Below are 22,173 nucleotides of genomic sequence, written 5' to 3' on the forward strand. Positions count from 1 at the left end.
GACTGTTGCCAGTTCAATTTAAATAGTTAAACAAAATGACTCAGCACTGCTACAATCATCTTTTATAAAGTAAACTTCGAATATGGTAATAATTTTGTTTACTTTCCAAAAAACAGCATAACATCTATAAATAATGCTTGATACAGGAAAATAAAAGGTAATAATTCTTGAGGCTGCATATAAGGAGACAATTTATTGTCAAAAAAAAAAAAACACACAATAGGCCATGGATACAATAATTAAGGAGTTCCTATAAGTTAGCTAGGAATACATAATGTAATAGGATTACAATAAATTATATATAGTTCTTGGAATAAAAATGAATATAAATGAAATTAAAATTAAAACAACTGATGTAATTTATGTCTACTTAATTATCGTTTCTTATAACAAAATTAACAAAAAATGTTTGATAAATGATATGAAGTCACAATCAAATAAAATGTAAGAAAAAATAAATTCAAAATTATGTAATTTGGATTATTTCAATGAATAGACAGCACTGTGTCAGATGTTGTGGCAGGTCAGGTTGTGCTTTAGGGTTGCCATGACCAATATGCAAAATAGGCATGTGTTGCCAAAGTATTAATTATTAATTTTAGGTTGTGCCATTTCAAAAATATTATGTGGTTTAATTCTGTAATATGTACTTCAAATAATTATTATTTGTAAATATTAGTAACTTTTGTATATATATAAACTCAAATGAAATAAAAAGTGCAATGTTTTTTTAACTATAAAAATATTAACCAGTTAATCCAAGGCACAATAAAACTGAAGTTATAACTGAAAATATCTTTGAAAATACTTATACAAATTTATTTATATGTAATAAACATTTGAGTTTTTTTATTTCAGTAACCTATATTTTGATATAACAATTACTTAGTGTTTGTAATTACCGTGTGTCCGTTAGTATTGTAAAGCCATGGCCACACCGTGTGATGTGTTATCAAGTCGGCGCCGCACGCTACCCAGCCGACGGTGAATGCACTCCACTTCATCCATAATAAAATTAGGGCTCCAAATCAATATATGTTAAGTCTGTTCTATGTTCTAGTTATATTTCCCTGTTAATGGATCTTTAATGATTTTCCTCATATGTGTTGCTATAGAAGTTATAATACGTGATATGCTCAAATTAATGATTGAGATATATATACATATTAATCAATACGTGTTTCAAAATATTTTGTCAGATTATTATAAAATTTTGGTAGGATGTTTTGGAAAGACGTGTTAGGTTTACAAGTAAAAAAAAAAAGTGTTTACTCTTAAGAGTCAAGTCAAGTCATCCTATTGCTTTCCACTGCTGAACGAAGACCTCCCCCAAAGTGTTCCAATAGTTCTCGTCGAGGTCAGTCCACGTCTAGTCGCCACCCATCATATTTTATAAATTTTTAGAGTAGGTTTAATTAAAAAATAATAGTATTTTTTATATATAATTTCTTAGTTAATTATTATGTCTCCAAACTATATAGTGGACTTCCCAACAATTTTCACTATTTTTGGTATTTCCTTAAACTCATGCGATTTTCGTATATACACCCGTGTTTATGCAATATTTTATATAGTTCTGAGAAAATTAATTCGAAAGTGCTGATAAAGTCTTCTTAAACTGAGATTTAATTTTATTTTTGTTTAAAATTGTTTGTTGACTTGATAAGATACATTTTAGTTATACCTATATATAGGAAAAGTATGGAACGAACCAATTGTTAATCTACTCAATAATTTTGCTACGACATGCGTTTTTTTCTTTTACTATATTAACTCCATAAGAAAACGACATTTTCTCGCATAAATTCAACTTTATCGCATCCATTGAGTCGTAAGTAAACTAGCAAATGATGTTGTTTGTGCAGAGGGCAATGTAAGTTAGGGTGAACGTACTTTGTAATCTGATTTGACATTCTTGCTACTACAAAAATGTGTTTAATTCAGATTTTAGACGCATTGAGGTTGAAACAGTGGGCCGTGGATTCGTTTACAATTATATATATAGCGTGAATAGAGTTATGAGGTAACATAAAAAAATAAAGACCAATAATTGGGAACCTTCTGCATTTTTGAAGTCGGTTTTTTATTTAAAATAACATTAATATGTCGTTTATAAATAACAAAAAAAAAATAATTGTGCCTCTCAAAGCTTCAAAGTACATACATGTTTGACATTTTTTCTTTTACCTCTTTGTGATTGTCGAAACAAGTTTGGTAAAATACTTGAACGTATACTACGTATCGAACTTTTGTTTAAAACGTCCCAATGTAGAAATAATATATAAGTTGATGGACAAACGATTTTTCATATTTTTTTTTGAATGATACGTAATAAATTAAATATATTTTTTTATATTTTATTCTCAATTATTAACTATTATGAATGATTTTCTTTATTCCACTCGAGCAAGGGCAGGCATTTAATATTATACTATAGTTTGTTATCGAATGATTCAATAAAAATACCTTTTTGGCAGATTTATTATATAATTTGGTCGTTAAAGGGCCGTATTGATTATAAAAAACAGTTAAAAATATAGTAGCCATATTTAAATTGCATTCAGCCGTATGAACAAAACACCTATATAAACTACTTCCAACACAGAAATTGGCTAATGGCTAAAGCTGACTTCTCTATACACTTTTCAGTTCTAGGTAATATTTCTTCCTTCAACTTCATTGTGAGTTTCATTTCAATTAATCATATTTGGCCATTTACGATTTCGGGTGACTTCATTCATTGTTATAGTCCAGCAACAGACTATAGAAAATTATAGAGTAAAAATCTTCTGTGTCTGTATGTTTTTCTAAACAATAGAACAGATAATACATATTTTAGATTTCAGTCTTTATTTGTTAACAAGACTTAAATCTTTTTGTTTTGCTATATTTTTAATAACATATATATAATATATAAAATTTTAAAAGACAAAGATATAGTTTTAAATTATTTAATGTATATAGCAATTGTTATTCACAATATTTCTAGCGACGAGTTGTATATTGTATGAAAGAGTAACACAGTATTAACCATAAAAACATCAGTAAAATAGGTAGTAAGGTTTTTAATTTCACCGCTAAGTGCTTTATAATTACGAATAAATTGATTTTCATTTGTCAATTTTGATTATGCTGAAAGCGAAAAAGGCGGGAACATGAAAAATAATAGATTATTTGACATGATTACCTTATGTTGTTAACAAATACTTTTTTATTTACGGCTGAATATTTTTTTACTTAAGACAAGACAAGGAACGGTTAACGCTGCTGGGATAATTATAGCCTTGTTATGATTTTCCTCATAGATTTATTTTTTTTCCAGATGTAATCCCCGTTGGTTCGACACTTTGAGGTGAGTAAAGAATTTATAGGCTAATTAGAGAAAACAAATATTCACGAAAAATAAAAATAATAGCGTATCTACGGTTAAATAACCTTGACCCTCGGAAATAAAAAAATGTGCACGTGTTTATTAAATAGCTCACAATTCTGCATATTTATAACAGCATTGTTTGTAACCGCTTTGAACATTGTAAGCTGTTCAGTATAAATTACGAATAAAACAATTTAACCATGAAATGAAAAGCTTTTATATAAAATTTTCATATAAATTTAAATAAGACTACGTTACCGAATTTGTCCTAATATAGGATAAAAAAAATTAAGAATACGAATACAGATAACGTATGAAAGTTCTAGAATAGTTTAAAAAAAATTGTTAGATTTTAACACAGACTTGTGTATTTTTTTATATATATATACAAAATAATTCTTTTGACAGATTCACCAGAAGGTTTATATTTTTATATATACATATAATGTATTTCGTAGACTGAGAAACATAGAAATAAAATTTAACATACATATGTATATACATATGTGGAATAAAATATAGGTATAGGCATTATTTGAAAGATCGTATTTGTAGGGTTTTGTAACAAAATATAGTAATTGTAGACGTACTCAGTGTCTGAAGCGTGTGGAGTATTTATTTTATGGAGGTATTAATCTCCCACGACAGGGTCGCGACCCGCCCGACCTCCTGCAAACCTTCAAAGGTATTTAATAATGGTTCCCTTTTTGGTGACGTAATGGAAAGTTCCTTTGAAACTATGATCTGTATTAATTATATTCTTATTTATCATTAAAATGTTAAAATCTCAATATTATTTATGGTTGTAAAGTAACATAGTAAAATACTTTAGATTCTTCATTTCACATTTAACATTTTTTTTATAATTTAAAGTTTATTGTTTTATAATTTTTTAATCTGTGTTTTTTTTCTGTTTCTTTTTGTTTATTTATTTCTCTTTCTTAATATTTTCATTACTATTAATAACGTCTTACCGAATTTGATTTTTTAATGCACTATGTTGTTTTCATTATTTTAACCTTTTAACATAACAAACACACGCTCACACACACCCACACACAAATATATACAACACACATATAAAAATAGACAATCGATTTTGAAAATAATAGTTTTTACGTCAATAGTTTCAATAAAAGCGATCTGAATAAACACAGTTATGCTCGGCCTCTATGAATTAATGATTACTACAGAGCAGGCGGTCAATAACTGGTTGTAGTATTTTAAATAAATAAGACGAATATGGTTTCAACTGTGCATTTTTTTTTTATTGTTATCAATGAGCATAACATTGGCGTGTTTATTGAATCCAGGGGCAAAACCACTGTATAGAACCTTTCCCGCCTTTCAAAGTAAGACAGCACTTCACACTGGGACAGCTTCTTTGTCTCTGAAAGAACACATGAAGTTCTATGTGGAATATTGCTGTCATATTTGGGCAGGTTCTTTAAAATGTCGATTTACGGCATTAGAGGCTGTTTAAATCATGCAAAAAGATTTATTTGCTGCCAGGTTTTGTTTAAATCAATCTATTGAGCCTTGAATATACATAAAGTATTTTATAGGATACATTATACAGGGTGTGCACTGGAATTTCATTGATTCCTCTGTCCCCTTATTTTTTGGACAACCATAAAACTTCTCCAGTCCCTATTTTTTAGTTGTAGACGATCGATATGTTTCCTCCTTCATTAAGTCCACAGCAAATGATTAGAACGGTTTCCCCGCGTGTGTGTTTCCTTTCACTTACAATTTTAGTCACTTCATGGAAAGAGTGTACACGCTCTTACTGGCATATGTCATTTTCCACCTTCGGTTTCACTTGCATCCAGCATCAGGTGAAATGACAGTCAAGAACTATCTAGTTTGTAATAAAAAAATGACATAGAATAGAGAAAAAAAAGAAAAGATTTAAATTTATTTCTATATTGTCTGTCCGCACTCATCTTTCTTTAATAAAAGGTATAAAGGATTTTCATACAATTTTTATGTCAGAAAAAAAAATCTTTATTTCACTTATCCCTTTGAAAAGTATCGGCGTTGTTATAGCTTAATTGATAGGCTGTGGGCTATTAAATGAAAATTCAAACAGTTATTGAGGACCGCTGTAACATCTGACGGTAAAAATTTTATTCAGCATAAAACCTTTTTAATGGATGTTGGATGTAAAATTTATACCTTTGATTTATTTTTTCTGTCCACTGTCAGTAGCTATAACGTTTTATAATTTTAAAGTTTTTTTTTGTTATTCCATATTCTTATTTACCTAATTGTGCAACAAAAACCTCATTTTCATATACATATACGTATATAGATTGAAAAATATTCAGTCTTTGTATCTAACATACTTTTTTTTTTTCTACTGGTGTTTCTTTAACAATATTTTTTCTGAAAGTATCTCAAAATAATTCTCAAACCAGTGAGACTAAATTCTGTTAAGAAAAACCATATATCTCCTTGACAGTTTGAGAGTTTTGTTTCAATGGTAAAGTATATAAGCAACTTAAATTGGACATAAATAAACATTTCAACCAAATCCCACTTGATATACACTTAAAATATAGACGTAAAACTTGTATAGTTTCAATGAATAAAGTATGGCTCGTGTGGGGACGTGGTAATTCAATTTATCTAAATACATCCATAAGTTTACAAAGTATTGTCTCCATGTTCAAATAACCTCAGCCGCCCACTCGTACATTAACACTCAATATACGCCCATGTGGTCACTATCCATAAAACGTAACCTAAGTCTTAGAAAGGTCAAGTGCACAGAATATGTAGTATTCGAGTATTTATGTTTTTTTGTTACATTAAAACAATGTTGAGATAATACTTAAATTATTATTTAAAATAGAATATTCGAATCCTGCTAGTTTCGATGTATTTTTTATCCCATATTATCTAATTAAATCTAGGCCGAATTGCCGAACAAAATGGATTTGAAATTAAATCTATTTTGTTCTACTGAATGTTAATACATCGATATTATGAAAATATATTTAATAATTGCCCGACACTTCCGCTGTATTCTGATGATGGCGAAATTTTGAATATATTTCAAACTAGTTTTTGCTCCCGGTTTCGTCGGAGTTGCGTTCAGAGATGTGTGAAGTGTGTTAAAACAACATATTTGGTAACGGATTGTCAGCGACATTTATAGTGTCACTTGACATCATACAAAATGCCTTAATCCCGCAGGAATTACCCAGGATTCGGTATTAATTTATAGCCTATGTGGTATTATAATATGCAAGCTATACTATTGTTAAGTTCCATAAAATTCAATTCATTATTTTCAACGTGACGTGCAACAAATATTCAATGTACCCTCACAAACATTCGCATTTATAACATCAGTAGAATAAAAAGTATTGTATTCTGTAGATAATATTAAATTGATTGTATAGTAAACTAATGCTTTATTGCATTATGTATTGAGCTCGTATGTGTGCTATAAATTTATGTCTTGTTATGTTGAACATAAATAATAATCAACTTTAAAAGCGTAGGCGTCGCCGCTAGACTTGACTATATTCTCAATTTTCCTTCAAAAAAATATATTTTTACAGCTTCATTTGCTTTATAAGATTTTACTTTATAAATTTATGGTTTATTTATAAGAATATTTTATTATTATTTAGTATAAAAAAACATTCATCATCCTTTACATATATATTTTTTTTCAGAAAGACACTGAAATTAATTACGACCATTATGTTAAAATAAAATCATATTGAGAATATTTTTCTTTAAGGTACATTTTACATGAAGTTACCATTATATAACAACCGTGAACACAGGGTGTGGTGAACTTTTATATCCTATTAAACCTCAAAACAAATACGTTTAGTATATCAAGACACCATTATTTCGTTTAAATGCGTAGTCGCGATAATCTCAGATGTCATATAATATAAACTGAGGTTTCAATTAGAATAGATTTATCCCTGTTATTTACATACGAAACGTACATGTTTGTGTTGGATAAGTGATTACTATAATTAAAAAATGTTATGTATTTTAAGGTATACGTTTCAGTTGTCGACCTACATGCACAACGCTAATGGCTTTCGTGGCTGTTATAGCTTGATTGTTCTCATTGAAGCTTATCGCGTCATTGTGCGATGCATTTGGAATTTCCATTTTTCGTCCATTACCATTAGAAAATTATGAAATTTTTCGTTTACACTGCACTTGTAAATTATTTACATGTAGCTATAATTGTGATTAACTAAATGTATGCTTTAATTATATTCAGTTAGTAGTTTAGTATTTTAGTTACGTTTTTTAATGATATTTAACTTGTATATCTTATTTTAAAAGTAACACACACACACATATATATATATATATATATATATCTCATTATGTGTATCTCGCGAGATGAGGCTCTCGCGAGTATTCATTTAATAAAACTAATATTATTTCGGATTATACTACACGCGTATTTGAGAATGAGACATTCACATCTCGTCTGCCCGTCACCACGGATGCTGCAAAGTAACCGAATCGTCGGGAGTATGTAGTTTTTTAAAATAATAATATACGCGTAGTATGATCCCAAAAATATTAGTAACATATACATATATTTAATTAATTGATTTGGTTTTGATTTATGTTCTAAAATTTTTTTTATTTTTATCAATACGAGATGTTGCCAGCTTTGCCTGCATATTGAACTCCTTTTGATGTCTACGTCATCATTCTTATGCGGTTTTATTGGATCTCACTACATCTACATCCTAGATTTTGATTTGTTGAAAACTTTATAGCCTCGAGATACAGAATAATATGTATAAATAATAATAAAATTATAATATAACTGCGTAACATTCTTTTAAATAAGTCATAAATTTATTAAGTGAAATCTTATAAAGCAAATGAGGGTGTAAAAATGACATTCTTGAAGGAAAATTGAGAATATAGTCAGAGTCTAGCGGCGACGCCTACACTTTTAAATTAGAGTATTATTTATGTTTAATATAACGAGACGTCAATTTATAGCACGCAGACGACTTTAAAACATAATTATATAACACATACGTATGCTATACTTTCTATTTTGTGTGAAGTTCTGGAAAATAAACTGAAAAAAAAGCTAGTACTGTGAGTCTAAACACTAAGTATTGTATGCCATTTTTATGTTTATTTTAGTATTTGTGTTCATTTAAAAATTCAACCATTTAAAACCTCGCCGACCAATCTTGTATAGCTGGTTAGGATTTCTCAAAGCCTTATTCTTATACAGAGTCGGATCATATATATTTATGATTATTACCTATCCAGTATAAATAGTGTTTAGAAGTGTTAAATATTAAGTCATATATCCTAAACAATATATTATATAAACATGCATATATAAGCATTTCCTTTAACAATTACGTGTATACTATGTTGATATTAAATGTAGCCAGATCAACGATACGGCACACACAAAAGACAGTAAACGAGATGTCTGATGAGATTTATACTTCATTGTATTTAAAAATTAATATAACGATATTTGTTTTTGATATTTTAACGAGAATACGTATTATCTGTCGTTTCGGTAATTTAGGACAAGCGTGTTCATGCTGAGACGAGTTGAATGTGTCTGTTAGTCAATCTTGTTTTTCGTCGTCCATTCGCAACGATTCCTTAATATTCTCGCGTACTTTGGAGGTACTCTGAATGGGATGTTTGTGGAGGGTCTTATTTACCATGAAATAAAAAATCGAGTTATAATCACATTCTACTCCTTAGACTTAGATTTAAAAAAATATTCCGCCTCTCACTGTCAATTCAATTTAATCTTATCTTTACATATCTTGAATTCATAAAATATAAAACATTTACTATGACAATTCAAAACGAACATTCTATTGAACCCTGAGTAACTTTTCCAATTCATTTATATGTGACATGTTTAAACGTGTGTCGTCTGTCACAGAATTACATTGTATGTGAGTCTGCTAAGTTTCCTCAGTATTTTAAGGTGAGGGTTGTAAAGTGACTGCTCTAGGGACAGGTACTGTTCGTCTTTATACCGAATGTATGTGTTTTGTTTCATTTGTACCTTATTTATATTTATTCGTCTCTAGAGAATTACCTTATTAGGTACATTTGGTAGATTCTTTTTTTTGTAGGTTTGTTTAGATTTTTCTGTGTACCTCAAATAGTACTAGGCTATCTATACTCTCCTCGCAATGCTTATGTTACAATTAACGTCAAAATGAAAAATTAATATCTGGACGTCCTTTTTATTTGCAGGATGTAAATTCATTCAAAGTGCCAAGTCTTTCTGTTCATAAATATGTTAATCCTTTATTATATATATCGTCCTGTCTTTAGCCAAATTAATCGAGCATATATCATGTCTTACATATATAATGTGGATAGGCTAATATAAAAATTATTTCTCTCGGGAAAGTACTATCATCACACAGAATAATAAAGTTAGCTTAATATTGTAGCGGTGTTCAGTCCAGCTGCGGAAAGGTAGAAATCTGTATAAAAGGAATGGAGGTTTTCAAATGTAGTGGTCAAATAAATGTGATTTTTGGAATGCTGAGAGGTTTCGTCTCTTTTTGATATTCTCCTAACCTAAACTGAGTTTTTTTTTCGTATTATTTCCATCATGGAAATTATTTGCTTTAAATACGTTATTGTAACATAATTAAGGCGCTCTCTTTTGTATCACATATAATATGTAAACGATTCAATATGTTTACGTGACACGAAATCCTTAATGCGACATAATAATATTAAATTGTTTGTATTCGTCGTGTGCGTAACTTTATTTCAATACAATTTGGAAATTAATCGATAGAAATATAGATGTTAATAAAATACCACTACGAGTTTATATCGTCAAACAAGAAACAAAGAGTTTAAGTTTAAAAATTTCCGAAGAATTTCGTTTCGACAAGTATGTTGATAATGATCGTGTTACGTGGAAACTGTTAGTGTGAAGTGTCAATCAGAATTAAGCTAACCTGACATATATACTTAACGATTTCCTTAACGAAATTACAGTTATGACAAATAAATAAAAATCTAACTTATCTGCGAAACATATATGAGAAACGTTGTGGACTTGAGCCTGTTATCGAGTCAGAAGAAGTTATATAAAAAGGAGAACTGAATGAGGAAAAGAAACTGAACAAATTTACAGTATATTGATTTTATGTAGTTATAACATGTTAGACATACTATGTGGGTAGATCATTGTTTTTCTTGAAAAACTCGAGCGCAGTCGCGGTATGAAAATAGGGAATAGTCTTTTAATATCTGTGTGTTATAAGTAGGTATCCCTTTTATCGTTGGCTCGAGGCCACTGATAACGCGTTCATATTACACCATAACACGCTATGCATTCTTAATGGTTGTCCAAGGTCTGTGTGAAGGCGTCTTTACAGTCAGGTTGAAAGGTTACAGCCACGCAATGAAAATAACCACAATTTTGATAGATTATTGTGATCCAGAAATAGGAAAATTATTATCAGTTTACGATATATTTTTATTACGATTCAAATATGTAGATCGTTATACATTCTATGAAATTGTTTCATATTATTGAATTTTAAAGAGAGTAAAATAACTGAATTTGTTAATACATGAAGTGAAAATGACTTTCAACTACTGCTTTGATGTCGTCACATCACACTAATTCTACGTCTAAAATATATGTCTTTTAGATCGATTTTGACAATTTTAATCGAACATCCTATTTAATCTATTTAAATAAATTAATCTCAGACAACAACATGAAAATATTGTTTACTACTATTCCTACTCTCGAACATCTGTACGCCTACATTTAACATTGAACGAGCTTTAGAACTACGCATGACGTCACGCTACGCAGCGTTACGACCAGTGCTACGACAGGTGCTACGACGCTGATTTTACTAATAGTATTAATAATATCTTTACAAGTAATTTATACACTTTATATTTTATTCATAGATATAAATTTTAATAGATTTTTTTAAAACATTATAAATCATAATAGTGAAGAATAATTAGTAATTATATAGCATCAAAGGGTCATTTAATTTTGAATACTGTGGTACCTACTAAAAATTTAATTCAGTAGTTTTTGCGGGCTTAAAGACAAACATAATAAAAAATAAAAAAAAGTTTTAACTATAAATTAATAATATTGAAATAATGTTCTTCTTAGCACAATTGTTTGGTCTCATCTGTTATTTTTTACCACAAAACAGTTTCAGAGCTGTGATGCCGTAAACAAACATTTCGTATCTATAAATTGTACTGTACAGTTCCCTCGACACCCATGAATTTTCAATATCCGTCTGAGAATTGTTAATTAAGACCGTCAGAAGGATAATACTCTCAACCTGTACTGACTTGTTTATAAACATTCAATTACTAACAAATTATTTACTTATTGGTATAAATATAATGAATAATTTTAAGTACAAATATTATATATTATATTTTATACATATATAATTCAAATAATTCATGAAATCTGAAAGGACAAATTTTATGTACACGTTTGACATGTACAATTATTTGTAATCAATTGGGTGTATAAATGTGTAATTGATATATAGATAGTCGTTAATAAAGATTATTGCTGGATAGTGACAGATTGATTTGGGTCTCTGCAATTTGCATTTTGTAATTTGCATAAAGCTATTCGATGATTTTCGTTTTGAGTTTTATTATAAAGCGTTTTTATAAGTGTTAACGGCTTTAAACGTTATCTCTCATCTGATCAAATCGTTCAGACATTTTCAGGGTCCATTGGTATCCGAATAAAAACCCGCATCGCGTCGACGCTGAACCTTCTCGATGGAATCTAAGTCATGGAATGCCATTCTAATGACCTTGGATCTTAATCCATCGATTCCTGAAGGTTTTTCCTTATTTTCATTTCGTTAGAAGTAACCATTCATTAGTTTCCCGCTAATGTAAAACATAATAGTCATAAATTTTTAACGTTTGGCGACCGTATCGTAAAACAGCTTTTTACTCGCACACCTTAGTAACAATAATACTCGTGAATTTAATGTACTATAAAATCTTACAAAGGATAATAAAATACTGTTGTTTTACTTAACTTTCAATAGAGGGAATGGTATATAAATAATTTATACTTAGGAGCTTAGAGTGAATTTGTCCGCCGGTTTGAAATAGTTCACAAGATATAAGTAAGGTTCTATAAACATCCAGTAATGTTTGGCAATTACAAATTGTTTCAAATCTAATAATGAAAACGAAATTTACTACACGCTGCGTAATTTATATAGATTGGCTTCATTTGAGAAATGTTTTTTTTTAAAACATTACTGTTTGGCTATCAAATTATTATGTTAAAATTTAAATGAATATACATACATATAAACATATTTACATAAAGCTTTTAGCTAACTAATAAACTAATGTTTCACAATTCTCTAAACGATGAAGAGTGAGATATTCTTTGTTATAAAAATATTTTAATGAAGTTCATACTCTGGACTTAATACACAAGATGACATCGGCAGTGACGTTGAGTTGAAAAATAAGAAAATTGTAGGCAGATTTGTCATCAATTTGTAATTTTAGTGGATTATGTATAAGAAATGTAAATCTAGATATTCATAGCTAGATTTATTTGTATAAATATTAGAACATATTTATAAATGTCAAACGAAAATAAAATATAAATTAACATTTTAACCTTATAACACACAAATAATTGTCAACTAAAAATAAATTTATCTACATTCAAAACAAAACTGTATTTAATTTCTTTGGTAACCGAACTTCTTAAGTTCAGGCTGTATGTAAGCTCGTCAAAGCCTTCGTAGAAACCTTACAGCCCTTTGTTTTTCTGATTCTCGCTTCAAAATAAACTCGAAACCATTAGTTTCGAGGCGCTCACGACGCATGCGCGCACGTGGGCGTCTCCGGTCGATATTCGTGACGTCACTGCCGCCGCCAATGGCGCCCGTCCGACCAACAATCGATGCTAACGTTTCCATACATACTATAATGATTCGCCATTGTCTTAAATGCTTGTACAGAATGTTACATGCAACCTGATTTAAACCTTAAACATTTACCTCAATGTATATATTGCAATAAATGTTCAAAAGGTTTCTGAACTAAATATTCATGTAGTTTTGTTCTGCTTGAGACATGTTCAGAAAATTGTAAACAGATAAAGATTGTGTTTTATGGGGAGTCTATAGATAATTTTTAAATTCTAAGGCGTTTAGTTTTTAGGAAGGTAGAAATAAAATGAGAGTATGTAGTATTGAGAGGTAAGGAAACTATACATCAAAATGATTATCTGAAATTGTATGTGTCAAGTCAATGATACGTCAAGACTAACTCTTATATTACGAAACAACAAAGCAAGTCCTACCAGGATATTAAAATAGTCATACGAAATACTGATTGTTTCATATACAACCAATCCTCGGTAATTCTAGACGTATCAAAGTATGTACTAACAATTCTATTATTATTAGATATGATATAATTAAAAGTACGGACTTTTTATATTATATATAAAAATGACATTTGAACGCACTGACAACTGTCAGTGAAACGTCAGGAACAGCTGATTATTTTGTTGTACGAGTTATATATTATTGATTTTGAATTAAATGGATGCAAAATAAGATATTTAATTTATAAGATATGAGATGATAATAGTTTACAAAAGCTCTGGCTAGTAACTAATAGTTAGAAAATCACTTGCACAACTAATTGCTACTTATATTTACATGTAAATAGTTGTTTTATTATTAGTGCGAAATCCTTTTTTGTATTATAGGTAGTTTACCGCGTTTGTTTGGGTAGGAAATAAAGATTTAGAAAAATATTAATAATATTTCATAAAAAAGCACTTATATAATATATTAAGGACTAAATTGAATTATTAATTTGAGCTTAAAATATTAATTTATAAAAAACACAGTTTCTTAAAGAAGACTTAGTCTAATCATTGATATCCATATAGCCTTTTGATGTGACTTTAAGCTTGGTGCTTTATAGTATTTATTAAGATTAAAGAACATTTGAATCAATTAATTTCAAACTTTTTTAATAATTCTTAATCTTTATTAATACTTTTATTAGAATATACCTAAACAAAAACCATATAAAATCTCCTTTGTTTAGCTGATAATTAATAAACTAGTATGAGTATAGCTTAGTTTGGTAATAGTTTACTTAAGAATATTTCATTTGTTAATAGGGTGTTTTATTTAAAAAAATTCTACGGTTAAGGAAAAGTATAAATTATTTTAGAGTAATGATAACTAATATGTATAGAAATATGTATCTAGACAGTAATATAAAATTTTCTATAGAGACTCCTTTGATCCAATATTGAAGCCATACTTAAGTATATTAGGTAAATGGGTACCATTTTCTTTAATTTGCTTCTTTCATTTATTAAAACCTTAGTAATTAAGCTAAGAACGGGAATGTTAATTTTTTCACGATGAGAAAGTTAAATTTTTTCTTTTCATAAATTCTTTCTGATTGATTTTCATTCAGAGTCAATGTTTTCTTTTCTTAGTCCAACCGTCTTTTCATAGTGTATACTAAACTAATTCATATTTTTTGTGTGTTTTTAAAGTAAACATTAACATTTTAAAGTAATGCATACACATTTATATTACAAAACTAGTATTTGTGTGATGATTTACACATAGAAGTTTGCTAATTTTCAAATAAGAATGATTTTCTATTTTTTTATTTATTTTATTTTGGAAAATTTTATATAATACATAGTTACTACATCCAAATAGTCTATGGTTATACTATAGTTGAGCTAGAAATTCTTTCAAATTTCAAATACGGCATACCACTTGTATTTTGTAGTAAGTCATGTGTGAGAGACGTTAGATGGCGCTGTCATTTACATTTTTTAAAGTTATGTGGAAATTGCTGTCTAGTCTTCATATCGTCTGATGAAATTTAGAATTTATATAAAAAAATGTGTTTAATATAATTTTAATTCATTATTTATTTTCATCTGACATTTCATCTGTCAAAATCAGCTGTTCCATCTGTTTGTAGATAGCATCCAGCAAGCCAGTCACATCCCTTCCTGATTTATCGTAAAGGGAAAGCCATATCGACCCCACAGAACGTTCGCGATACATTTTCAGCACAGCGTCTACCACGGAACCAACGCTGAAATTTTGATTATTTCAAGGAGACAGCCCTTTTGATTGTTGATTTCTAGTGAGCAATAAAATGTTGAATACCTCTGTGTTTGCGGTGGAGGGGCTTTAGCATAGGCCTTATCTGAGATCTCGGTATCGAGGAATTTATCTTGAAGATTGCTTAGAAGCGATGTTTCAGTGGCTCCCGGACACATAGTCAGTACGCGGATGCCCGTGTCTTCATTGAAATCAGGGGCTAAGACATTTTATACAATTGCTAATATTATAGTTTTCATAATAGGAGTAAACTCACAAAAAATGCTTCAGTCGTATATTTTTATGATTATACTTATTAATATTAGGTCTTTTTAGGGTACATAGTAATATTTAGCTTGTTGTTATTACCTTAGCTGTAACTTTTTTCATATATTCTATAAATTATTTATGTTCTAAAGATATAAAATGGTTGATAAAATTGTTAAGACATTAGATTTATCAACTAATAATTAAATATTCCTTTGATCTTCCTAATTGAAAAATCGAACCGGGATTAATTTAGCAACATCTTTATGGTCAGTTCCTATGGAACCTTCTTATGTAGTTTTTTTTCTTTCTAACTCACCGCCATAGATCTGCCAAACTGAATCACAGCAGCTTCAGACCCTGAGTATATCGGCAATATTGGCATGGAAATTAATGCAACTACAGAAGATACGTTAATGATTGTGCCACCAGCTCCACCTTCGTCTTTTCTCATGTGGCAAACTCCTTTCATGGTGAAAGAGACCAAATCTGGTTAGAATTAAAAATTTATTAAAAAAATTAACTTATTGATCTCGAAATATCTAAATGTCACGAAACAAAATAGTTTTGATGGTGAAACAACAAAATCTAAGATCTTATCTTCTACCTGCTGATTTGTGGCGTTGTTTCAAACATTCTATTCTATTTCTAGATCATTTAATGCGACCTGTTTTTTGTGACCTGGATATTATTTTTGCTTATCTAAGTACAACTATCAAAACGTTTATTATTATATATTAGGATTAACTGCTAGAGACAGATAAGATTATAGCATGTAATGGTTTGGTCATTCCCAATATTGTTATCATTATTACTTTACTATGTTTTGTCATTATACTTTATATATAGGTATATATAAGAATAAATCCCATTCTTCCGGGTAACGCTATAACTTAGGAATGCTTGTACCGATTTCAACCATCTTTTAGTTATTGCTTTCCTATGACTCGTGAAGGGTATTGGATTTAAATTATTAAAAATATATATTATATACTTGGGAAAACTAAAATATTACCATTTTTATAGTTAGGTTTAGTATTTTTATTGGTCGGAGTAAACTTAATATAAATCGGTGTTTGGTAAAAAAAAGCTTGTAACCTTAAGCCTGTCTGGTCGCTGTGATGTCTGTGACGTCACTGGAAATCGTTTGTTCAGATAATTTTTAACTAATGCTCATAAATCTATACCTACCCAATTAACATCTGACGCTGTTCTCCAAACATTAGGCGAATCGTCCATACCTCCCGCATTGTTAATAATCACATCTATTAATCCTAGAGTTTTCAGTGACTGTTCATAGGCAGTCTGCACGTCATTCTCTTTACTAACATCACATTTTATGAACACAACTTTGTTAGTATAACATCGGTTCAAATTTTCACTCAATTGCTCACCGGTTTTGTCATCTATGTCCAGTATAGCCACCTTCTGTGAAGTAGAACAAGGATTTAATAACAGTTATATAAATATATATTGTGGTTTTACTGCTATTAGCTTTTAAGTAAGTACCTTGGCTCCATGTTCAAGAAAACCTTCGGCGTATGCTGCACCAAGTCAAGAAGCTCCTCCTGTAATCAGAAATGTCTTTCCTTTAATTTCCCACTTTGATGTCATTTTGGTTAGTTATGTTTGACAGTGACTGATATATTATCATAAATCTTTATGTATATATTTGTTCCTGACAAGTAATCTATACCATTAATGATAAAAGATAATGTATATTATTAATAACACAAAAAAAACACGAAAACAACTTATTTTTCAAATAATCTTTGATTTCACATACATGTCTGTAAAAAAAATGATATATTTTTAAGATTTTACGTCTCTTCCGCTTAAGTCTTTCTTATATACATAGTTTTGCTCCACGAATTTGGAGACTGTTTTTATAATAAGATATTGTTATTATTTCAATTCAAATAAAAGTATATAGACTTAAAAAATTATCGGTACGAGAAGAATTCGAAACTGCGACCTTCGTAATAACCGTTCCAGCTACTTTTCCAACTAAGCTATCGCGTCCTGACTGGGAGAGGTAAAGCATTTTTATATAATCGTTAATCGGGATAAAGGTGACATCTAATCATTTTTCTTACTCAAATCAAACTTCACGGTATACAAGAACAATGTGCAACACGGCCAACTATATTAAATATGTATATCAATATCTTTAAAATTAAAGCTATGTTGAGATACTGCTTATATTTGTTATGTTTTCATTATATTTATTTTAAGCTCCTGTCAGTATATTATTTCACTCTATACTTTCCAATTAGTATTTTAATTAAAAAAAACTATTATAAGTATAATTGTTTTTGTTAGTATGCGTTTAAAAATTTACAATGTTACATTATTAAATGTATAAAACAAGAAAGATACGAGATGAAAGCCTCGTGGCACACTTAGCTGTGTGCCACTTCGGTAATATAAACGCGAACGCTTTAAAACTTGCAATATCATTTTGAAGTTAACATTTTTAGATATGACAGAATGAGTTATGGAGTAATGAGATATAAGACTTTCGCGAGTATTCATTAAATAAAACTAATATTTTTCGAATAATAATACGTGTATTTTATTATTTTTAAATACATACTCCCGACGTGATCACGGCTGCTTCAGAGTAACCGAAACGTTGGGAGTGTGTAGTTTTAACATACTAAAAAACGCGATAGTAAATTCGAAAATATTACTTTTAATTAAGTTATATAGTCTTAGAGGTGTAATATAGTATTATCGTCCCGCCACTTGTTTTAAAATACTATATATATATATATTTTTACCCACTAACTGCTGTTGTAAATGAAGAACAAAAACGTTATAAACTAACACAGTTATAAAATTCTCGTCTCTATCGTTGTAAAATCCTTCGTCACGTCGTTGCATATTCAGAGCCTTAATTAAGACACCCGCTACAATTGCCTCTTACATATTGAGACCGTTTTAATATTCGCAGATTTTTAATGGTTGCAATTTTAATATGTGGATTTTTTTATGTTGCAATTAAACTTTGTTCAATATGATTTTGGCATTATTAAGAACTTTTCTATCTCCTCTAATGCACTTCTCTTTGTAATGAATATTCGAAAGGCTATTTACTTCAAATTTTTTGATATAAATTTATTTAAATACGTTAAAAATATATTAATTACCTTCATATAAATTAAACAAAAGATGATCTCGAATGCCTATATTTTTCACTTCATATTGCAATCAAATTGTACAATGTGTTTATTTTAATACATTATTTCAAATAATATTTAGTAAACACCAAACTTATTGTTTATGTTTAAACTATAAACAATCATAACTGTTGTATACTTTTATTAATTAGGAACGAATCGTTTTTAAGTATATATAAATAAAATGAGATACAAATAATGGCTAAAGTATCCTTATATGTTGAATTAGCATTTAAGAGTCGCTGTTGGGTAAATTCATCATGTTTGAACATTATTGGATGTGTTCGAGAGTATTGATTGTCCCGTGACTGACCTTTGGCCTTTGTGCAAGAAGCGCGAGTAGTGAACCGTATGTTGCAGTTTGTTGAAGTACATTTTATTCACATATGGAGGGTACTTCCTGTTCAAAAGATAATTTCTCTGTTACTTAGATGTACTATAAATTAAAGATATGGAAAGATATGAATGGCTTGTAATACGGTCTACAGCTAGAAGGAAGCTGTGTCGATAGAATATAATATATATACATATATACATTGGTCGCTCTATGGAGCCGTTGTGTCGATGCTGTGGAAGTAGTGGCATCTTCACTTCATGAATATTTTATCATCTTTTCACCGTACAGACTCGGGATCATGCTATACTTGCTGTGTCGTATAGTACTCTCTTGATATATTAATTTATTGTTGGAAAAGGATAGTACTGAATAAAATAACAAATGTAAACGTGAAAATATGTGAGCTGTCGGGTTATGACTAAATTTTGTGACGCTAGATACAGAAATATTTACTGTGAGTAAATTCAATATTTACTCAGGAAGAAGCGTGTACATAGTAATTGTTAAAAAAATATCAACACTAATAAAAAAAATCTTTTATTTGTGTTGATTTTTTTTTTTGCTTATTAATTAATTTTAAGTAAAACTTAGTCATTTTAATTAATTAGTTTAATATATTTATTACATTGCAGGGTAAGAAAGTAAAAGGTACATATATGGTTTAAATATCATGCCCTTCAAATAAAATCACTTTTAAGATTTGATTAAAAAGTTGAAGTTAACTATTGGATTAGTATTCCTATTCCTATATTTTATAAAATTACTAATTTTTGGCCGCGTCTTTTCGCTTCCACGCGAAATCGGTATTGGATTCAGAGAAAGGCGTAATTTAAAAGTTAAAACAGTTGATACGGTATAATACATAAAGTATATATGTTTATGTATGTACACATACATATGTGTGTGTATGTTGGTACTTCATACATAAAATAATTGTTATGCTGTGATTCAACGGGAACTAAATGGAATTCAAAGATAAATTTTAGCCCACACTCATATCTGAGTTAGATTACTTGTAAAACTTCATCAAAATCCTTTTAGTAATTTTTGCTAAGACGAACAACAGACATCCAAACATCTATACAAACTTTCGTACCTATAATATTAGTAGGGTAGTAGGATTGGTACTAAAAACAAAATAAAATATAGTGCAAGCATGTAAAGAGTTATTGTGGGGAACATAATTTACCCTTTACGATGCAATACTGGCAAGGATTGCGATATTTAGGTCACTCCAATACGCCCCCAGTATACCAGCGACCTTGCGCGCTAACAGTTCGCGAGATCCAAGGATTCTGCGTTAGTTTGCGATTCGTTTCATATATGACAGATAATGTAGCTCGCTGATTCACATTGTGTAATAGGTACAAAATCTAATTACAAATGTTGTGCCTAATTCCAAAGCTAAAAAAATTTTCAACAGAGTTTATCACGTCTCTGAAAAAACTATAATCTGTGTTAGAAACCAGATTTAATATTTACCTGAATGTGTTAGAATTAGTTCCACTTCAGCATGCTTATAATTTCTAGTCGGATGAAAGTGTGAAGGAGATCGAGTGTAATCTTTATAAAAGCGACCGGTAATCCCTATTGAGTTGAGATTCATCTTAAGAGCATTGTGACGGTGTATTTGTTTAGTATAACAATGGTTATTCAAGAGATCGGTAGCTAGAGATGAGCTCGACAAGGAGATAGATTATTTTATCTATATGCCTAAATTTCGTCTTTATTTTAAAGTCTTATAAAGTTGCATGTCTGTGCTTTCCCTCTCTGAAATAGTTACCAATAATATACACATATCGTAGATGTATGTCATATCATAAAATAAATATGATATGTGTCATCATTAAAATGTCTTTAATCCATATTCATTACTTTGAAACCAGGACACGATGGTATTATATTTTTTTATATAGAAATGCTGTAAATATAATGTGATTTAATTTAATTTTCCTGTACCAATGAAACTAGTATAAAAACAAAATTGATTAATAATTTTAAATTTAAAAGGAATGGGAGTTTTTTTGCAAATGTTATTAAAACTAGAACGCATTTGATCCTTCCAGCGAGATAAGAGAATGTTGTCATTAGCGTTTAAAAATAGCTTTGAAATTTATTGGGATAAAAGATTAATATGTATTACTTTCATTAGTTTACAAATTATTCGTTTGCATCCATACGAAGCCTTCGTTTGAGGGTCGTGTCAGCCAATAAGACCTTTTCTGACCCCTGGCGGAAGTACAAGCCAGCCCTAAGTTTTTTACCAATACAGGGAAGCAATATAGCTGGTATAAGGATACCGTTTTTTTATGATATTATGTAAACGAAGAAACGTACATTACTTTTGTTTCTTTTATACAAGTTGTTAACAAGTCCTGTACTAATTAAATTATTTTTTACGAATCCACACTACAGTCATTTTTTTATGTACTGACTACAATAATTAAAAGACACAAAGGAGTAGTTAAATTTTATTCCTCTTTTAACTACGGAAAAATTTTATCGTGATAAAACTTTTTTTTAGTTTATCGTGAAAATTAAACGCAGGCGGATAGTTTATTGATTAAAATACGATTTGACTACTACTATAGGATTAGTTTTATAATAAATAGTTATCTTATAACTGGGTCAGCATTCTAGAAATTTCATCAAACAATGCTTGCTCACCTTCCCTTGGGAATAGGGAGGGGGGCGGGGGAGGGGAGGGGGAACTTCATCGGAACTTCAATTTCAAACCAATATTTGCTGTTGAAGCCGCCGGGACTCGCATGACTTCAGTGTTATTGTTTATTTTACAATGAATAAAGTCATGATACATACATTGAAAACAGTCTGTTTGTTTCGAATTACGTGTTT

The 22,173-nt window shown here is 29.6% G+C and overlaps 1 protein-coding gene and 1 pseudogene across 1 annotated transcript in view; one reads left to right on the forward strand and one right to left on the reverse strand.

Moving 5' to 3' along the window:
- The first annotated feature begins 3,321 nt into the window (after positions 1-3,321).
- The window catches only part of LOC116771413 (kinesin-like protein unc-104), a 50,461-nt gene continuing 31,609 nt past the window's right edge, over positions 3,322-22,173 (forward strand). Inside the window, exon 1 of the mRNA XM_061523141.1 lies at positions 3,322-3,352. The gene's annotated coding sequence lies outside the window, so the exon portion shown is untranslated. The remainder of the gene's footprint in view (positions 3,353-22,173) is intronic.
- On the reverse strand, positions 15,164-17,412 carry LOC116771414 (15-hydroxyprostaglandin dehydrogenase [NAD(+)]-like; annotated as a pseudogene).

The sequence above is a fragment of the Danaus plexippus genome, chromosome 17, assembly GCF_018135715.1.
Source record: "Danaus plexippus chromosome 17, MEX_DaPlex, whole genome shotgun sequence".
NCBI lineage: Eukaryota > Metazoa > Arthropoda > Insecta > Lepidoptera > Nymphalidae > Danaus > Danaus plexippus.